The 20,664-nt window shown below is 35.2% G+C and overlaps 1 protein-coding gene across 14 annotated transcripts in view; it reads right to left on the reverse strand.

Moving 5' to 3' along the window:
* Positions 1-20,664, reverse strand: part of ZEB1 (zinc finger E-box binding homeobox 1) — a 273,742-nt gene that overhangs the window by 207,065 nt on the left and 46,013 nt on the right. For 3 of the 14 annotated variants that reach the window (XM_036261978.1, XM_036261970.1, XM_036262003.1), the window contains exon 1: positions 11,304-11,512. The exons of 2 other annotated variants lie outside the window; for them this stretch is intronic. The gene's annotated coding sequence lies outside the window, so the exon portion shown is untranslated. Of the gene's footprint in view, positions 1-11,303; positions 11,523-20,664 lie in introns of those variants that run through there. 9 more of the 14 variants (XM_036262033.1, XM_036261994.1, XM_036261985.1 and 6 more) reach the window with 6 other exon arrangements.

Raw genomic sequence — 20,664 nt, forward strand, 5'->3', positions numbered from 1 at the left:
GGCCCTGGCCAATTTGGCTCAGCGGTTGGAACATTGGCCTGTGGACCAGAGACTCCCAGGTTCGGTTCCCGCTAGGAGCATGTACCAAAAAAAAATCTAATTAGTACTCAGAAAGACTGTTTTGACAATGGTATGCATAATAGGGTATATTATGCCAGTCAAACCCTACACAGAGACAAGAATCTAAAGGATTATTTTAATCAACTGGCTGTAAGGAACAAAACATATCAGATGATTTAAATTTTAAGCCTGATTTTTCTGGCAACTTTCTATTCTTCCCTGTTAATTCAGGATGAAGGAGATTGTAAACAACAGAAGCTGTCAAAAATAGGCTTGAGGGTAGTCTTAGAGATCTCAGAGTAGAAGATAAGAAGCAAACCTGCAGTAGCAAAGGTAGAGAGCAATTTGAACAAAGACTAGGTGGTGGGGAAGTATAAACATCTTCAGGTCGATTAGCTCTCCTTTGCTGGAGCCAAAGAGCACACAACTTTTTCTTTATGATACATCAAAAGACCTTAAAGGCATTAATGAGGAAGAAAGAAAAGGCAAAACAATTTAAAATATGCAATGCCTCTTACTGCTAATAATCTAGAGTTTAATAATTATGTTCCCTGCATTTACTATGGCATCCAAATGTATTCCAGTACAGTTTACAATGTAAATATTCACAGATTCAGCTTGTCTAACAAAAATGATCAACAATATAGTTTTGCTATATCCAGTACAAATAAACATATTATGTAATTGTGAATAAATCTCTGTAACAAACAAAGCTCATTTATTTCCTTTGGAAATGAGGATCTTTGCTTTGTTAAAATGGACTTAACTTTAAATTTCATATCATTATTCTTAAACATAAAAACATTTTATGCCCTGGCCAGTTTTGTTCAGTGGTTAGAGCGTCGGCCAGTGGTCCTGAGAGACCTGAGTTCGGTTCCCGCTAAGGGCACGTACCTTGGTTGCAGTTTGTCCCCAACCCTGGTCGGTCGTGCAGGTGGCAGCCAATGGATGTGTTCCTCTCACGTCGATGTTTCTCTCTCTCTCTTTGTTCCTCTCTCTCTCTCCCACTCTACCTGAACAAAAAATGGAAAAATGTCCTCGGGTGAGGATAAAAAAACAAAACAACAACAACAACAACAAAAACATTTAAAATTTTATCTTTGATTTTCATTCATACCCTGCCTACACCCCACCTCCCCACCCCTCTGGCCTTTTTGAAAAGTTTTTAATAGGCAATTTTTATAGAATTCCATTATTCTATGTGTGTCAATCTTCTCATTCAAGTAGTTCATGTAACTTTGAGGCAGCTCCTTAAAGGCAGAGGCCAGGCTGTTGTAATTTTTCCCTCTGGTACCATCAAAACCTAATAGCATTAGACCTGTACTTAGTGTACTTATTGAATAAATAATATCCTATAATCCGATCCACAAATGGATAACATAAAAGTTAAGAACAAGTCTACATTTTTAGAACAGCAAATATATGATTTATTTGTGCATCATGCAGTATTGTTTCAGGTTACTGAAGCTCAATGTAATAGGATGCATAACTGTTCTGGCACAATAACAGAAAAACAGACGCAGAGTGAATGGAAGCTACACGGACCATCTCCCAGGACCAAACTGGAATTACAACTAAAATAAAGACAAATTGTTGGGAAAAAGCAACAGAAAAGCAACCTGCAAGGACCATATAACCAGGGACACTGAAGCAATCCTGGTAGGATGGTGGAGGCGCGAGAGGGGGGCTGGGAGCCTATGTACAGTACCAGTCTTAGCTGTGACCAGCGCCTTTGGGGTTAAAAGTGCGCTCCATAGTGCAGAGGGCCAGGACAGAGTGCTAAAACAGCCACAGCCACTCACCTTGGGCTTCGGCAGAGAGAGGGTGGACAGGAATAAAACTGTGTGGGACACTCAGGATTTAAAGGGTGCTCAGAGCTTTTGCTGAATTGCAGCCACACAGGATGGTGGCCAACGTACCCCTTCGCAGGGCTCTAGGGAGAGGCGGTAGACCCTCCCTCAGAGATCCAACCTCACCCAGGTGTGTCATTGAAATTCAAATTGAGGCTCATTAACAACCAGCATCTGCCCAACCTTCAGGAAATCCTTTTATGTGGAACACCTGAGGGAGATTTTCATTCAACTGAGAAACCAAGGCTCTTCAAGTAACCACTGACTAACAGTCTCCAGGCAAAAAGCTAGAGGATAACTGAATCATTCCTGGGCTTGCAAATCTACCCAGGAAAGTTAGACTTGACAGTGGTGTTTAATGTGGTCCTCCCATGCTCATCCAAACCCAATAGAGGGAGGCACAAAGAGCAGAACACCAATTCCCACAGGGAAAATTTGGCAGGCTCCAAAACCCACTGAGATAGCCAAAATAGTGACCAAAGAAACAAATCCCAAATGAAAGAAGAAGAGACCTCTACAGAAGATGAAATAAATGAAATACAGTTAAGCAAGTTATCAGTAGTAGAATTCAGAGCCATGATCTTGAGGAAGCTCAACAGCATGAGTAAGGACATCAACACCATGAGTAAAGATATAAAAACATCGATAATCAACCAACTGGAAATGAAAAACCACCAAGAAGAAATGAAGAATGACATAGCAGAAATAAAAAGCACATTGGAGAACTAAACAGCAGACTACAGGAAGCTAAGGACGGGATCTGTGAATTAGAAGAAGGGTAAAAAAAATTACCCAATAAGAAAACCTAAAGGAAAAACCAATTAAAAAACAAAAAGACAGCTTAAGAGAACTGTGGGACAACTGGAAATGTAATAATATTCACATCATAGGAGGCCCCAAAGAGTAAAAAAAATGAGCAAGTATTAGGGAATATATTTGAAGATATAGTGACAGAAAACTTCCCTAATTTGGTGAAGGAAGAAGGCATGCAAGTTCAAGAAGCCCAGAGAGCCCCAAGTAAGAAGAACCCAAATAGGCCCACACCAAGATATATAGTAATTAAAATGCCAAAAATTAAAGACAAAGAGAGAATCCTAAAGGCAGTAGAGATAAGCACCAGGTTACCTACAAAGGAATCCCCCATAAAGCTCTAAGCTGACTTCTTAACAGAAACACTACAGGCAGAAAGAAATGAAGTAATCAAAGTCATGAAAAACAAGGATCTGAATCCAAGAGTACTCTATCCAGCAAGGCTATCATTCAAAATAGAAGGTCAAATAAAGAGCTTTCCAGACAAAAAATGGCTAAGGGAATACATTAGCACAAAACTAGCATTGCAAGAAAGGTTAAAAGGACTGCTATAATTAGTAGAAGAAATGGGAAGAAAAATATAACCACACTAAACAAAACTGGCAATAAATAAGTACATATCAGTAATCACCTTAAATGTAAATGGACTGAATGTTCTGATAAAAAAAAAAAAAGAGTAGCTGATTATATAAGAAAGCAAGACTCATATATATTTTGTTTGCAAGAAACCCACCTCACAACAAAAGACTCACATATGTTGAAAGTGAAGGGATGGAAAAAAATCTTCCAAGCAAATGGAAAAAAAAAAGCTAAGGTAGCAATACTCATATCTGATAAAGTAGATTTCAAAATGAAGGCCATAACTAGAGACAAGGTCACTACATAATACTGAAAGGATCTTTGAAACAGGAAGATATAACCTTGATAAACATATATGCACCCAATATAGGAGCACCAATATATATTAAAAATCTTCTGGAGGACTTCAAAGGAGAAATCGACAGCAATACAGTCATAGCAGGGGACGTCAACACCCTGCTGACATCACTGGATAGATCCTCAGCAAGGAAACAGAGACTCTAAATGAAGAACTAGACCAAATGGATTTAATAGACATCTACAGAGAAATACACCCCAAACTACAGAATTCACATTCTTCTCAAGTGCACATGGGACATTCTCAAAGATAGACCACATGTTAGGACACAAACTAAGTCTCTACAAGTTCAAGAAGATTGCAATCATATCAAGCTTCTTCTCAGATCACAATGGTATAAAACTAGAAATCAACTGCAACAAGAACATGCAAAGACATTTGAACACATGGAGGTTAAATACCATGTTATTAAACATGAATGGGTTACTGAGGAGATCAAGGCAGAGATTAAAAACTTCCTGGAAAACAATGAAAATGAACACATGACACAAAATCAAAGGGACGCAGCAAAAACAGTCCAGAGAGGGAAGTTCATAGCAATACAAGCCTACCTCAAGAAGCAAGAAACACTTCTAATAGACTATCTAACCTCACAACTTAAAGAACTAGAAAGCAAACAAAAAGTAAACCCCAGAGCCAGTAGAAGAAAGAAAATATTAAAGATTAGAGCAGAAATAAATAACATAGAGACCCCCCAAAAAAATAAATTCAAAGGATAAATGAAACAAAGAGCTGGTTCTTTGAAATGATAAGCAACACTGATGGACCCTTAGCTAGATTCACCAAGAAACAGAGAGAACCCAAATACACAAAATCAGAAATGAACGAGGAAAAGTAAAAACTGACACCACAGACATACAAAGGATTGTGAACAATTATACGGCAACAAATTCGACAATCTATGCAAAATGAACAAATTTATAAAAACACACAGCCTCCCCAAACTGGACCGGGAAAAGATAGAAAACGTGAACACACCAACAACAACTAAAAAAATTGAAGATGTAATCAATACTCTCCTAGAAAACAAGGCCCGGACAGCTTAACAGGGGAGTTCTACGGAACATTCAATGAAGAACTAACACCCATTCTCCTCAAACTATTTGAAAAAATTCAAGAAGAAGGAAGACCTCCAAACTCATTTTATGAGACCAGCATAATTCTAATTCCATAACCAGAAAAAGACACTATAAAGAAACAAAACTACAAACCAATATCCCTGATGAACATAGATGCCAAAATCCTGAACAAAATACTAGCAAATCGGATCCAGCAATACACCAAAAAAATTATTCACCATGACCAAGTGGGATTCATCCCAGGGGTGCAAGGCTGGTACAATATTCGCAAATCAATAAATGTGATACACCACATAAACAAAATGAAAGGTAAAAATCATATGATCATATCAACAGACATTGAAAAACCAGTCAACGAAATCCAGCACCCATTTCTGATAAAAACGCTTAGCAATCTGGGAATAGAGGGATCATATCTCTACATAATAAAGGCCATATATGAAAGACCTACAGCCAACATCATACTCAATGGACAGAAACTAAAAGCATCTGCCTTAAGAGCAGGAACAAGACAAAGATGCCCACTTTTGCCACTCTAATTTAACCTAGTACTGGAAGTCTTAGCCACAGCAATCAGACAGAAAGAAAAAATAAAAGGGATACAAATTGCAAAGGAGGATGTGAAACTATCGCTATTCGCAGATGACATATTACACATAGAAAACCCTAGGGACTCCATAAAAAATCTACTAGATTTAATAAATGAATTTGGCAAAGTAGCAGGATACAAAATTAACGTCAAGAAATCGACGGCATTTTTATTCACCAATGACAAACTCACAGAAAGAGAAACTGAAAAAACAATCCCATTTACCATCGTGGCAAAATAATTAAGATATCTAGGAATAAACTTAACCAAAGAAGTAAAGGACCTATTTGAAGAAAACTACAGGACATTGAAAAAAGAAATAGAGGAAGATATAAAAACGTGGAAGCACATACCTTGTTCATAGATTGGAAGAATTAACATCATTAAAATGTCCATACTACCCAAAGCAATCTATAGATTCAATGCAATCCCCATCAAAATGCCAAGGACATATTTAACAGAACTAGAACAAATACTTCAAAAGTTCATATGAAACCAAAAAAGACCCCGAATAGCCACAGCAATCTTGAAAAAGAAGGACAAAGTAGGTGGGATCACAATATCGAATATCAGGTTATACTACAAAGCTACTGTAATCAAAACAGCCTGGTACTGGCACAAGATCAGGCATATAGACCAGTGGAACAGAACAGAGAACCTGGAAATTGACCCAAGACATTATGCTCAATTAATATTTGGCAAAGGTACCAAGTGCATACAATGGAGTAAAGACAGCTTTAATAAATGGTGCTGGGAAAATTGAACAGCTACATGCGAAAAAATAAAACTAGACCATCAACTTACACCATACACAAAAATAAACTCAAAATGGATAAAAGACTTAAATGTGACTCATGAATCCATAAATATCCTAGAGGAAAATGTAGACAACAAAATGTAGGACATCATACACAGCAGAATTTTCAGTGATACATCACCTAAGGCAACAGAAACAAAGGAACAAATGAACACATGGGACTACATCAAACTCAAAAGCTTCTGCACAGCAAAAGAAACAACCATCAAAATGAAAAGAGAACCTACTATATGGGAGAGCATCATTGCCAATGATATATCAGATAAGAGGTTAACTTCCAATATATATAGAGTGCTCATACAGCTCAAAAAAAGGAAGACAAAGAACCCAATTTAAAAAATGGGCAGAGGAACTAAATAGACATCTCTTCAAACAGGACATACAAATGGCTAAGAGACATATGAAGAAATGCTCAACATCACTAATCATCAGAGAGATGCAAATTAAAACAACTTGAGGTATCACCTCACACCTGTCAGAATGGCCACCATCAACAAATCATCAAACAACAAGTGTTGTCAAGGGTGTGGAGAAAAGGGGACTCTAGTACACTGCTGGTGAGAATGCAGACTGGTGCAGCCACTATGAAAAACACTATGCTCTTACCTCAAAAATTTATAAATTGAATTGCTATTTGACCCAGTGATCCCACTTCTAGGAATACACCCTAAAAAACACCAATCAGAAAGAATATATGTACCCCCATGTTCATAGCAGCAGCACTATTTACAATAGCTAAGATCTGGAAACAGCCCAAGTGTCCATCAGTAGATGAGTGGGTAAAAAAGCTGTGGTACATATACACAAAGGAGTACTTATGCAGCTATAAGAAAGATCTGCCCTATCGGGTTTGGCTCAGTGGTTAGAGAGTCAGCCTGTAGTCCGGTGAGACCCAGGTTCGGTTCCCACTAAGGGCATGTACTAGGTTGCAGTTTGTCCCTGGCCCTGGTTGGGTTGTGCGGGTGGCGACCACTTGAAGTGTGCCTTTCACGTCGGTGTTTCTCTCTCTCTCTCTCTCCTTCCAGTTCTATATGAACAAAGAATGGAAAAATATCCTCCAGTGAGGATTGAAAAAAAAAGAAAGAAAGAAAGATCTTTTTCCCTTTGAGACGACATGGAGGGAGGGACCTGGAGAATATTATCCTAAGCAAATCAAGCCAAGCAGAGAAAATAAATATCACATGATCTCACTTAGTTATGGAATATAATGAACATAACAGTCTGAGGAACAGGGTAGTCCCAGAGACGTGGAATGGGGTACAGACTGACAATCCCCAGAAGAGGGGGTGGGAGGGAGAGATAAACCACAGAATTTATATGCATGTACGCATAACCGATGCACATGGACAACAATGCTGGGGACTGGGTGGGGGTGATGAGGAGGAGGGTGTCAATGGGGAGAAAAGGAGAAATATCTGTAACAAATATAAATTAATTTTAAAAAATGGCCTAAAAATTCTAGGTTTTTAAAATTGTATACATGGGCATAGAGATTAACATTTACCTTTTCAGTAAAAAAAAAATAGCACTTACTAGCTTATAAACTCTTTGGAGATATTAATAAAATATTTCAACACAATTTAGTATTTTTAGCTAAAACAAGATGTTTTTCACATTTTATTTTTTCTTCCATCCGAATTTGCATTTTTCCAGACTTTAAAAATATTCTGCCACATTTCAATCATATGATGAAATTAATCAACAATATCTTGTCATACACCATCTATTTCTTAATAAAAATCTTTTTTAAAAAAGTCCTGTATTTTAGGGACAATTGATTCATTAATCCTTGGTATTATACTAAAATAGGCAAATGTCATTTCCAAATTAGTGGGTCACTTACCTTAAAACATAAGAAAAGGAAACCACATGTTAAAAATACCTTGATTTAAAATCCATTATTTCTAATCCTCAATCACAACCCAGGAAATAGGTATTACATGCCCATTTTATTGTTGTGAACCTGCCTAAGATTCTGGAGCTACTGAATAATCCAGTTATCTTTTGTACAATAATTATCTGGAACACTGCCAAGTACCCTGCTTCCTTTTTTTTATTTTTTTTATTTTTAAGGCTGGGGCATAAGGGGCAGGCTCCAGGGACAGAAGGTAGGCATCAAGTGAAATAAAAGTGAACATAAAGCACCAGTACTTTCCTCATTGAAGTGCTCTTGGAGACTGTAACCTATAAGAAACTTCTTTCTCTTACTTTACTCAGATACCCTTATCTGTATGCTAGTACCCATGTGAATTAACATTAAACTTTGAAAAATAGGATCACTATTTACAAAATCTCAAAGCAACAATAGCTACTGAGAAATTTAAGAACAAATGTAAGGACATACCTCAGTATCCCCTTAAAAAACACTGTATTAACAAACATTCATCAACAATCCAAGGTCATTAAAATATATAAAGCTTTCTAATATATTTTACAATGAGAATGGTCAAGATAAAATGTTTTAGCAATCAAAGAAGGTAAACAATGTTCATCTGGAAATATTTGTTAAATGTCCAATAGTACTAAATGAATAAATTATTAATTTTCTTCAAGAAATATACATGCTATCATTTTATACTTTCAAAATAAGATAGTTGTATGAAATCAAGTATTCAAAATTTAGCAAAAAAATATTACAAATTCCAAAAGGTATAAAGTTCTTATTTTTAAGAAAAGGAAAACTATATTAACACAAGCTTCCAGTAAACTACAACACTTTAAAAAAGTATTTCAAAATAGAATTTTGCAGCCTACTGTACTTAAAAATGAAGGTAAAATTTTTGTTGCTCCAATTTACTCCCTTCTTCTTTCCCCCTCCCTTCCCTTATCTCAGTATTATAACACTTATGACTTCTCATTTTACATAAAGAAAAATGCCATACCATCTAGTATGACAAGGTAGAACAAGTTTACACTTAAATTTTTTGCAGGGTCTTTAGGAATTTTGAGACTCTCAATACTGAATTACATACAGGCTTAATCTTTAAGAAATGTTACAGTTTCTGCACCAAAAGACAATTTCTCTAGCAATTTTCTTTGCATTATTTTTTAATCTTGATTGTAGAGAGTATTCCAGATGTCCCGCCTTTTTATCTCCTATTGCCCCCTCCATCCCCCTCCACCTGGTCTCTGCCCTGCCCCAGGCCTTCACCATCCTATTGTCTGTGCCCATGGGCAATGCATACATGCATAGAAATTCTTTGGTTAATCTCTTCCCGCCCCACCCTCCCCTCTGAGATTCATCAGTCTAGTCCATGTTTCCATGCCTCTTTAGCATTTTGAAACAAGGTTTTGCCCAATAATTAGCACTGCAATTGGTAATTTAACATGTGTGACCCTTTGTATAGCAACAGTTCTAAAACACAGCAGCCAAGAGGGTAGTTATTTGTTCTGTTACCTTGCTTGATTAAGGAGGAGGAAAAAAAAAAAGACCAGTTATATACAAAGAACTAACATAGTACTGTGCAAAAATAAATAAAGGTTAGTTGAAAGAGACCCAAATAATGAAGTCAGAGCATGGTCAAACAGAGAATTAGGCTAGCAACTGAGAAGGATAAACCATGTTGGCCTATATTTGTTTGTAATGACTCTGTGACCCAGATACTAAAATATTTGGCTAATATTTAGAAAATGAAATATATGGCCAGCTGGTTAAATATTTTGCTCAAAATGATAGGTACTTAAAATATGTAATTAGGGAGAACATATTTGCAAATGAAACATTGGATAAGGAAGTAATTTCCAAAATATATAAAGAACTTACACAACTGAATACCAGGAAGACAAACAATCCAATTGAAAAATGGGCAAAAGACCTGAATAGACACCTCTCCAAAGAAATGTCTACAGATGGCCAACAGACATATGAAAAATGTTCAATGTCACTAACCATCAGAGAGCTGTAAATTAAAATCACAATGAGATATTACCGCACACCTGCCAGAATAGTTGTCATCAATAAACCAACAAACAATAAGTGCTAATGAGGATGTGGAGAAAGGGGAACCCTGGTGCTCTGTTGGTGGGAATGCAGACTAATGCAGCCACTGTGGAAAACACTATGGGGTTTCCTAAAAAATTAAAAATAGAATTGTCTTTTGACCTAGTGATCCCACTCCTGGGAATATATCCTAAGAATCCTGAAACACTAATTATAAGAAATATATGCACCATATGTTCACTGTTGTGTTATTTACAATAGCCAAGATCTGGAAACAGCCTAAGTGTCCATCAGTAGACGAGTAGATAAAGAAGCTATGGTAAATTTACAGAAAGAAATATAATGCAACCATAACAAAAAAGGAAATCTTACCCTTTGTTACTGCATGAATATACCTGGAGATTATTATGCTAAGTGAAATAAGCCAGTCAGAGAAAGACAAATATCATATGATCTCACTTATATGTGGAATTCAATGAATAAAATACACTGACGAACAAAACAGAAACAGAGACTTGGTTAGATGAATCAGACTGACAGTTGGCAGAGGGAAGGTGGGTTTGGGGGGCTGGAGGGATTAAGCAAAAAACTATATAGATATATACACACATACATATGTATATACATGCATACATATAATGCACAGACACAGACAACAATGTGGTAACAGCCAGAGGAAAGGGGGCTAGGGGGTAGTGGAGATAGGCAAACAGGGGAGGAAAATGGGGACGGAAAGAGACTTTGCTTGGGGTGATGAGTGCACGATGCAGTATGCAAGTGTTTTATTGAGTTGTACACTTGAAACCTGTACCCTAATAAATTAAATGATAAATAAATAAACATGTAATTAGCATTTTCTTTACAAAGCTTTTTAAAACTTTAAAAACAAGCAGTTATTTTTGCTTTATAAATAATCTCATAAATTAAACTTCACCATTATAATCAGATAATAAGGATGACACTTCTATAGAGATTAGAGAACACAAATCCTTTGGAAAGGAGGAATAGAATATATATTATTTAAAAGTAAAGCTTATTTAAGAAACTGTATTTTCCTAAACAAACTTCATTTATGGCCCATATAGTTTATTCTACGGACAGGTGTCCATTAAGTGACGAGAATTTTTAGACAAAAATATCCTCAATTCAGAATCTACAAAAGTTTTGCTAGTCAGTGTGCTAGACCACAGGAGACAGAAAGTAGATTCACCAAGGACTCACCTTATAGTTTCTGGGCTTGAGAGAGGAAGGTGGCGTTTCATTCAAGTAAAAATTTCGGATAACATGTACTCTTCATACACCTGCAAGTGCACCAGGTTGAGTGTCTATCCAAAGCTCCCTCTTTGATAATGATCATAATTTGATTTATATCCAAGTGTCTCCCAAAATTCAATGTGCCTTAGGGAAAGCTGACTGACCCTGAGGTACAAAGGTAGACCATTTGAAACTTAATTACTCTAATTACTTAATTACTCTAATATATTTTTATGATAAACCCATTCCTCTTTACCAATGGAGAAATTTTAGTAGGCAAATTTAAGCCACTGAGAGACAAGCTGAGGGCTGGAGTGAAGGGAAACTACTTAAGGGAAAAACAAAGCTATATTGCTTATAAGAAATCCAAGAGAAGTTACTTCTCTCTTTGGATCTGGAGGAGAAATAAAACACATAACCCTGATTCCAATCAGTAGCCATCTATAAACTACAGTGTTGGGGGAATGGCAATATGGGGTAGAAAGACTAGAGAAGAAAAACAACCTAAGTCCTTCAAAATATCATTGAGCCACTGGCTTAACTTACTTTCTGGTACTTTCTTATGTGAGCCAATTAATATGTTTTTAAATTTAAATTAAACTAATTTGAAAATAATTAGTTATTAGGAAATTAATAAGTGCCCAGCTATTTAAATACTTTTAGGAAATTAAAAACTCTATTTTACCTGTTCTTGGCTTTAAAGAAAAGTGCTATATTACTTTTCTGTATTTTCTTAATTGCCTATAATGATTGTGTATTTTTTGTGTTATTGGGGAGGGGAGTATTTAAAATGTCAGAGTACACAAAACAATTTCACCTCTTCTTGATCATTAATATAAAAGTCAAATTATGCTTTTAATACAGTAATGATTTCTTATGTCCATGATATATTCAGATTGCTATATTCATACAGTCTGATTTCTCTCTGATATCAACTGCCTCTTGTTTCTGCTATACTTTATTCCTGTTTAAGAGAGAACCACGAGACTCTCATCTATATAGTTCATTTACTTCCTATACCCTGCATACTCCCATTCCACTCTAAGTTCCCAATTATCAATTTCAGATAGTTGAAGTTGCTAGAAATATACTGTTAAGCATATAAAAATTACTCCTAAAACAGTGAATTTCTCTTTGAACTAATTTAAACTAAAAATACAACCTAGAAAGTTTTGTACTTCTTATTGAAAAAAATCTCCTTTCCTTCCTTCTTTTGACATTTAATTTGCCTAGAAATCATTTAGACCTTTTACCTTTATATAGGTATTTATATAGTGGTTAAAGTCCTCTATAAAGCAGAGGTTGTAAAGTGCATGGCCTATGAACCAATTATATTCCATGGGCATATTTTGCCCTGTAGTGATGGAGTGTTCTGAAAACATATGAATTCGTGACCAACTAATTCACATAAATATCTATTTCAGGATCCTTTTGCAAAACTGAAAAATTTGACAACAATCAGCCTGAATACTCAGAGGGCCACAATCAGGTGAAACAGAACATTAGTCGTCTCCCACCCCCTGAGACATGCATTAACTCTCTAGAATCCCAGTGTCCTATTACTTCCCTAAGTAGTCTAATTCTTCACAGTCAAAGCCCTTTCAGGTATTTGACTCTGCTACCCCAGATAAACAGACTAATAATGCCATAAATATGCAAAAAATACTGTTGGCTAAGTTAATAAAGTACTTAATAAGGAATTCAAGGAGGTATGCTTCTAAAACTCTTTCCTCCTGAATCTTCTAGTTCATTAGAAATCTATTTCTAGATGCAGCAATAGATTCTTATAATAAAGGAAAAAGTTTCTCTTTTTATTGAATTTAATGGGGTGACAGTGATTAACAAAACCATACAGGTTTCAAGTGTACAACTCAACAAAACACTTGCATACTGCACCGTGTGGCCCATTGCCCAAAGTCAAGTCTCCTTCCATTCACATTTATGCTTCCTTTGCCCTCTGTCACCACCTCCTACCACCCTCCCTTTCCCTCTGGCTATAACCAAACTGTTCTGCATGTGCACGCGAGCGCGCGCTCACGTGTGTATGTGTGTGTGTGTGTGTGTATTGTTTGTTTAATCTCTTCACCTATTTTTCACCCAGTCCCCCCAAACTCCCTCCCTTCTGACAGCTGTCAGTCTGTTCTACATATCTGTGCTTCTGCTTCTACTTTGTTTAAGTTATTTTGTTCATTAGATTCCACATATAAGTGAGATCATATGGTATCTATCTTTATCTGACTGGCTTATTTCACTAGCATTATATTCTCCAGGTCCATCCACGCTGTTGCAAAAGGTTAAGATATCCCTCTTTTTTATGGGGGAAAAGTGTTTCTTAATAGAATGCTATTTGAAACAAAATGAGTTATACCTAAGTTTTGACCAATCCACTAAGAACAGGAAAATATTAAATATTCAGTCAGCTTTCAAATCATAAGAGATATGAACAAAATGCACTAGATATATACAAATCATGCATGTACAAAATTGCTTATGTGCTTTACCATATACATTAAGATGTCAAGTTCTCTTCTGAAACCAAGTTCTCCCTATACTATTTAATGGAATCTATCACATAATAGGAGTTAGCTAAATTCACAAATTCTTTTTTAAGGAACAATACTTTCTAAATTATATTCTATAATATAGTCACTTCCTAACATTAAGCAAAAGTTACTGAAAGAATTTTGGAGATGAGCTTGCAATCAATTCTATAGATGGAATAACAACAATACTAGTTTTATAATTCTGTCAAATCCCTAGGCTTTGTCTACCTCCCAAATTTCAAATCTATACCCTTCTCTCCAACTCCACCACTGTATCAATAATCTTCAACCTGGTCTACAGAAACAGCTTCTAGAAATAGGCTTCTACATTCACTGCAGTCAGATTCCTGTTTTTCAAATGAAAATTTAACCACATTACACCTTTGCTTAAAACCTTTCCATAGCTTCCCAATATCCTAAAAGCCAGAATTCTGAACAAAATCACATAATTGGTTTCCTGCATTCCTCTCCACCTTTATTTCTCCTTCTCACAGCTCAGCCACACTGGAATCCTTTCTGTTTTTCCTTTTGCTTTTGCAGATACTATTTCTGCTACCTGCAACACTCTGACTCATGCTGATTCTTTCCATCTCAGCCTAAAAATTATTTCTCTTGTCCTTCCCTGACTTGACCATCAAACTCCCCATCATTCCAGGCCAGGTTAAGTTTGCTTCTTATATACTCTCATATTACCTTATAACTTCTACCTTAACGTTTATCTTAGTTGTAATTATTTGTTTAGTTTCAGTATTTTGCAAAGTTGTTGATTACGTGAACACAGACTTTATCTGTCTTGTTAACAGTATCATTTAACATAATGCCTGACATAAATAGCATTTAACAAATATATGTTGAATAAATAAATCTCATTAAATTGAATTAATCCTTACTAACTTATTGTTGAAAGGGTAGTACAGTACAGTACATATACCTGGAAGACTTGAAGGCCTGGTTTATAATCCTGAACCTACCACTTATTATGTAACCTTAAGTATCAAACACTTATATTCTTTCCATTAATCAGTAAACTAAACAATGCCTACTCTGTCTTCTTTATGTAGTTTTTGGGAGGGAAATTTTTATAAAATAGTCTCTTTTCTCAACTCTACAATGCATATTTTTCACTTTAACATTTTTTAAATGAAGATAAGTCTTATAGTAGATATCCAAAAACAACAACAATAGAAAAAAAACGCCTGCCAGTCATTACACAGGTTATAATACCTTGTCACTGCCTTTCCATGTATGAACTTAGTCATGACGAAGAATATGCCATTCATCCTGGCTGGTATGGCTCAGTTGGTTGGGTATTCTTCCATGCACTGAAAGGTTGATGGTTCCATTCCGGGCTAAGGCACATGCCTGGGACTGTGGACTCAGTCCCTAGTAAGGGGCATGCAGGGAGGTAGCTGATTGATGTTCTGCTCTCACATTGATGTTTCTCTCTTACTCCCTCTCTTTCTAAAAATATTTTTTGTAAAAAAAGAACATGCCTTTCATCTGTCACCTCAGTTATCTGTACTGCTGGAACCATACACAGTTCAGTTTTAATAAATCCCTAATTATTTGAAATGTCTTTATAAAGATCACTATAATGCAGCATTGGAATTAAAAGTTATTATGTATATAGAATTGCCTGTGACATGTGGTTCATTTATGTTTAAAAGGTTTACTAAGTGATGATTCTGAGCAGGTACCAAATCCTTTCTGTTAAATTCTTCTAGATAACTTCCAAGAGTAGTTAACTTCTACAATATCATTAGTAAAAATAAAAACCTGTAAGTTTAATTAAATATGAAATGAAAACTAAGCCAAAACAATTCTTGAATGTGACTCAGAATTATGCTATCAATCCTAAAAGTATCAGACGCCAGGGGCAGCATTATCAGACGCCAGGGGCAGCATGTGGCTGTAATGCCTATGGCTAAAAGTGATTCAGAATAATCCTTAGACAGGATAGATAGAATGTTCCTGCCTTCCCCAAGAAAAGTATTTGATTCTCCTCAAAAGAAAGAAAGTTATTGAATCAAAGGGGGTGTTGTACAAATAACGACCTCTTAGAATCAAGAAAGTAAAGTAATATGCATGAACATGTTCTGAAATTAAGAGCTATACAAATGGGTAATTTTAAAGGTTCTCACTGTGTGCTGTATACCAAAACCAAAAAAAAAAAAAAAAAAAAAAAGGTTTTACATAAAACTTAAAAGTTACTCCCTAAATTAATTTAGAAAGTCCATACTTTAAAATAAGAAGACAGGCCCTGGCCAGTTTGGCTCAGTAGTTACAGCATCAACCCTTGGAATGAAGGGTCACTGGTTCAATTCCTGGCCAAGGACATGTACCTGGGATGCAGGTTCAATCCCTGGCCCCTGGCCCCTGTCCGAGTCCTCAGGAGGCAACCAATCGATGTGTCTCTCTCATATGGATATTTCTCTCTCTCCCCCTCCCTCCCCTTCCACTCTATCTAAAAGTCAATGAAAAAATATCCTTGGATAAAGATTAACACAACAAAAGAAGATGGAACAAGATTCCAATGTCATTCATTTTTCCTGAAGGAAATACAACATTGCCCCTAACTTTCAAAAAGACTTGAATAAACTAAATCCACTTCTTTTCCCTATTCTCACTTTCAGCAATTCCCATATAATCTACAGCAGTTACATGTCCCATTCTTTAAAATATTCTCCTGGGGAACCTATTCTAATATCTAACCATTATTACTACTGTTCAAAAGTTCTTTCTTATGTCTACCTCCATTCTTTCAATTATCTGTTAATTTAAGGTAATATTTTATTTGTTTTTGTCCCTGTAGATATATTATTTTTATTTTTATTGAATTTAATGGGGTGACACTGGTTAATAAAACTATACAAGTTTGCCCTGGCCGGTTTGGCTCAGCCTGCAAACCCAAGAGTCCTGGATTTGGTTCCCACTAGGGGCAGGTGCCAAAAAAACTATATAGGTTTTAGCCCGGCCAAAGTGGCTCAGTGGATTGAGCATCGTCCCATAGACTGAGAGGTCTGAGTTCGATTCCTAGTCAAGGCACATGCCCAGGCTGTGAATCCCCAGTGGGGGGCATGCAGGAGGCAGCCAATCAATGTTTCTTTCCCACATGGATGTTCCTTTCTCTCTCTCTAAAAAAAAAATCAATAAAACACATTTTTAAAAAATTATGTAGATTTTAGGTGTACAATTCTATAATACATCATCTGTATACTGTATTGTGTGTTCACAATTCAAGTCTCCTTCCTGTTTTGACCAATAAAATGGGCAGAAGTGACTCCAGAATCCGGGCCTTAAAAGAGCTGAAGCTTCTACCTTTGCATTTGTTCTTGGAATCCAGCTATCATACTATAAGGAAGCCCAATTAACTTACAGAAAAGCAAAGTTAAGGAGAAACAAGGATCTGGGAGCCAGGCCAAGCTGTGCTCACAGCTGGCAGCCTGCATTCATTGCCAGTCACATGAGTGAGACCATTTGGACTGCCCTGCCCTCCTAGCACCTGAAGCAGACTATAGTTTGTAGAAGACTCACCCAGTAAAATCCCCATAATGATGAGAATAAATTACTGTTGTTTTAAGTCACTACACCTTAAGATGGTTTGTTATGCAGCAATTGATAAATGAAATACTCAATGTTCTCCTTAGAAATGTATTTCAACAATACCAGTGTCAGCACTTAAATAGCCAATAAAAACCAAAAATATTTGGTTTCTGTGACTACTGAAATATAACGGTGAAAGACTGTGTAAAGCCTGTTTTAATAATTACTAAGGGTTACACTGACTTTTGATTAAAAAAAAAAAAAATGGGTCAGCACTTAAAATAAAAATATGCCTACCATACAATAACAATGACTATATGGATAAAGTTAGTACTGACTGAATCACTGTCTTTTTTTTTTTTTTTTACTTTTAATATTATTTTGTATTGGTTTCAGGTGTACAGCATAGTGGTCAGCCAAGTATATACTTTCACTAAGTCTTATAAGAAAATAAAAATGCATCATTTGGAGTTCAAAAAAGAAAAGCAAATACATAACAGAAGAGTTTGCTTATATCAAAATAGAGCATCTAGATCAAATGAATTAGTCCATGTGTTATATAGATTATTGTCATATAAAGAATAGCATACAATAGAATATACAACACTGAATTATACTAAACATAACATTTTATCTTATTTAGAAATTTCTTCAAGGATAAACATTATACTGGTAAAATATCAGTACAATGGAGATGCAGAAAATATCAATTGATAGATATTTCTATTTAACAGAAGTCTGGATACAGTCTTGTGTCTTACTTTATATTTCTGTTAAATAAATATAAGGTATTGTTATACCATGCAATGTACTAAATACACACATATTTCAAAGATTATTTTTAAATAATCTCTTAAGGATACCAGATACTAATTTATTTTAAAAAATAAGAATGTGGTTAATTTATGAAAGACAATCATCATTTCCAGTGGTATCACTGTCAAAGAGACCACTGGGCTAGACTAGAGAGACAATTGCTTTGATCCAGTAGAACACTGAGTCTCTTATTACTTAAATAGCAGAGAGAAAATAATCTGGCATAATTGCTACTTGGTGTTATAATAAAAGGTAGAAAATATGAAATTCTACATATTTAATATAATCTTCATAATTTCTAGAAAATAATTCTAAAATATCATGTAAAGAATTAAAAAATTAACATGTTTTACCAGACTAACAATGTCATCTAATCTAGTAAAAAGCTTTCTGAAGAACTAGATAAAAGACAATGACTTACTTAATTTTAAAACTCAATTTTGCTTTGAGGTATACACTATGAAAATACTAGATTCAAAATAAAACATTTTTTATACTAAATGAAATTCCCAAAGCAACTTTATCATACGGGTAGGGCTAACAATTTATAATGACTATATATCTTTTCAGTTGCTAGTGGAGAATACACATTTAAGACAAATTCTTCCTTTTGTTAAGTGACCCCAGATATTCAGCTAACACTGAGGTTGCAACTACACCCAAGCCCTTGCACATTCACACAAAGTTACTCTTTGGCTGTAAAGGATCCTTTTAAAAGAAAGAAAGTGAATATAATGGGGAAGAAAGGGACTAGAGAGAAAGAAAAAGCTGCTTTTGTGCCATGTGAATTATTTATTCAGTCAAGCAATGAACTCAACTATTTCTAACTCTAACAATCTATCAGGGAACTCTAAATAGTAAACTCAAAGACTAATAAAATTTTAAAACTATCACTATTCAGCAAACATTTTTATTTTTTCTATCTGAAAAATTTTAACACTATAAATTATATTTTACACAACAATTTACATTTATAATTGAAAAATTTTGTAATAAGACTAGAAATGTCAATTTTTAAAACACAAAAAAAATCAGCTTATAACTTTCATCACAGGATACTAAGAACAAACTATTTTTTGTTATTCTTAATTTAGAAAGCTAATTACAAACATGCTAATTTATCAACATTTTTATTGTTACTGTTATTTGTATCTGTCTAATAATTCAATGCCTTAAACTGGTTCAAGAAAACCTTTCTCCACTGGTGACAGTGCCGTTGAGATTTTTTTTTTTTTTTTACAGAAGTCACTGGAAGGTAGCCCTGGTTATTGATGAACTAAAATGAAGGCTAGAGTTAGATTTCTCTCACAACCATTAAAGCTGTTTAGTTGAATAAATTATTAGCAGAGATTAAGTCTTCTTTATATAAAAAAAAACAAATAAGATCCTTGATACTTAAAAAAATGACCAGTTTTAATCTATGCCCGGGTCACCTTTTCCTACATATTTGAGATGATATAAACTTTTTGTCTCCTTTCTCATCACAAAATAATTTACTTAAAAAATATTAAAATACTTTGCCTTTTGTGTGAATGTCCAAATCTTCAACAAACTTTTTTTTTGGCTTTGATCATTTTATAACCTATAACCCACAGAAAACACAGCTTCTTTTAAAAGCTACTTGCATGTCTCCTTATACTTAAACTTTTATCCTCTATTTAAAATTGTTTGAAATCCCTAAGTCTCAACAGAAGTGTTTATATGATATAAATTAACTGGACTCTCTTTTTTCTCAGATAAATACTCAAAGAGTAAATCACATGTCTTATTCTTTTAGTCTAGCTTGCTCCCTCTTCTAGATACATATAATTCTCCCTGCTTCTCCTTTCCTTCCAGACAAATCACCAGGTAAGATATGTCAGTACTGATGCTCTTTCTTTAAACCCAATTTATAATAGAATGAGAATTACAGCTGGGAAAGTACTTAAAATTAATCTAAGTTTATGGTGAGGAAACTGAGGTCCACAAAAGTTATGTTACTAACCCAGATACCTACTATTAGTATTAACAGACACTAGAAACCATGTTCCTAGATACCTTCTAGTGCTCTCTGCTACATGTCCTCACCAACCTCCCAAAAAGATCCTGGAATAAACATTCCAGAGTAAAAACTGATAGAGCCTTTTGGAAAGTACTTTAGCGAGGATTAAAAGGGTTTTTCCAATAATTCCACTCTTTGGACTCTATCCTGAGATAAATTGTCAGACAATATTTATGTCCAATATTTATAATAAGAAAAAAATGTTAATGAAACACCAATCCAATAATAAGAAGAGATGGTATATCCACTATGAACTATAATGGAGCGATCTGAAATGTTTACGAAAGTTTTCCAGTGCTACAAAAGACACCTTCCTTTGTTAACAGGTGTATGTGTGGAGGAGGACAAGTTAAAAAACTCATGAATATGTGCCAAAAAAGTGTTT

The sequence above is a fragment of the Molossus molossus genome, unplaced genomic scaffold (genome assembly GCF_014108415.1).
Source record: "Molossus molossus isolate mMolMol1 unplaced genomic scaffold, mMolMol1.p scaffold_m16_p_1, whole genome shotgun sequence".
NCBI classification, from domain to species: domain Eukaryota; kingdom Metazoa; phylum Chordata; class Mammalia; order Chiroptera; family Molossidae; genus Molossus; species Molossus molossus.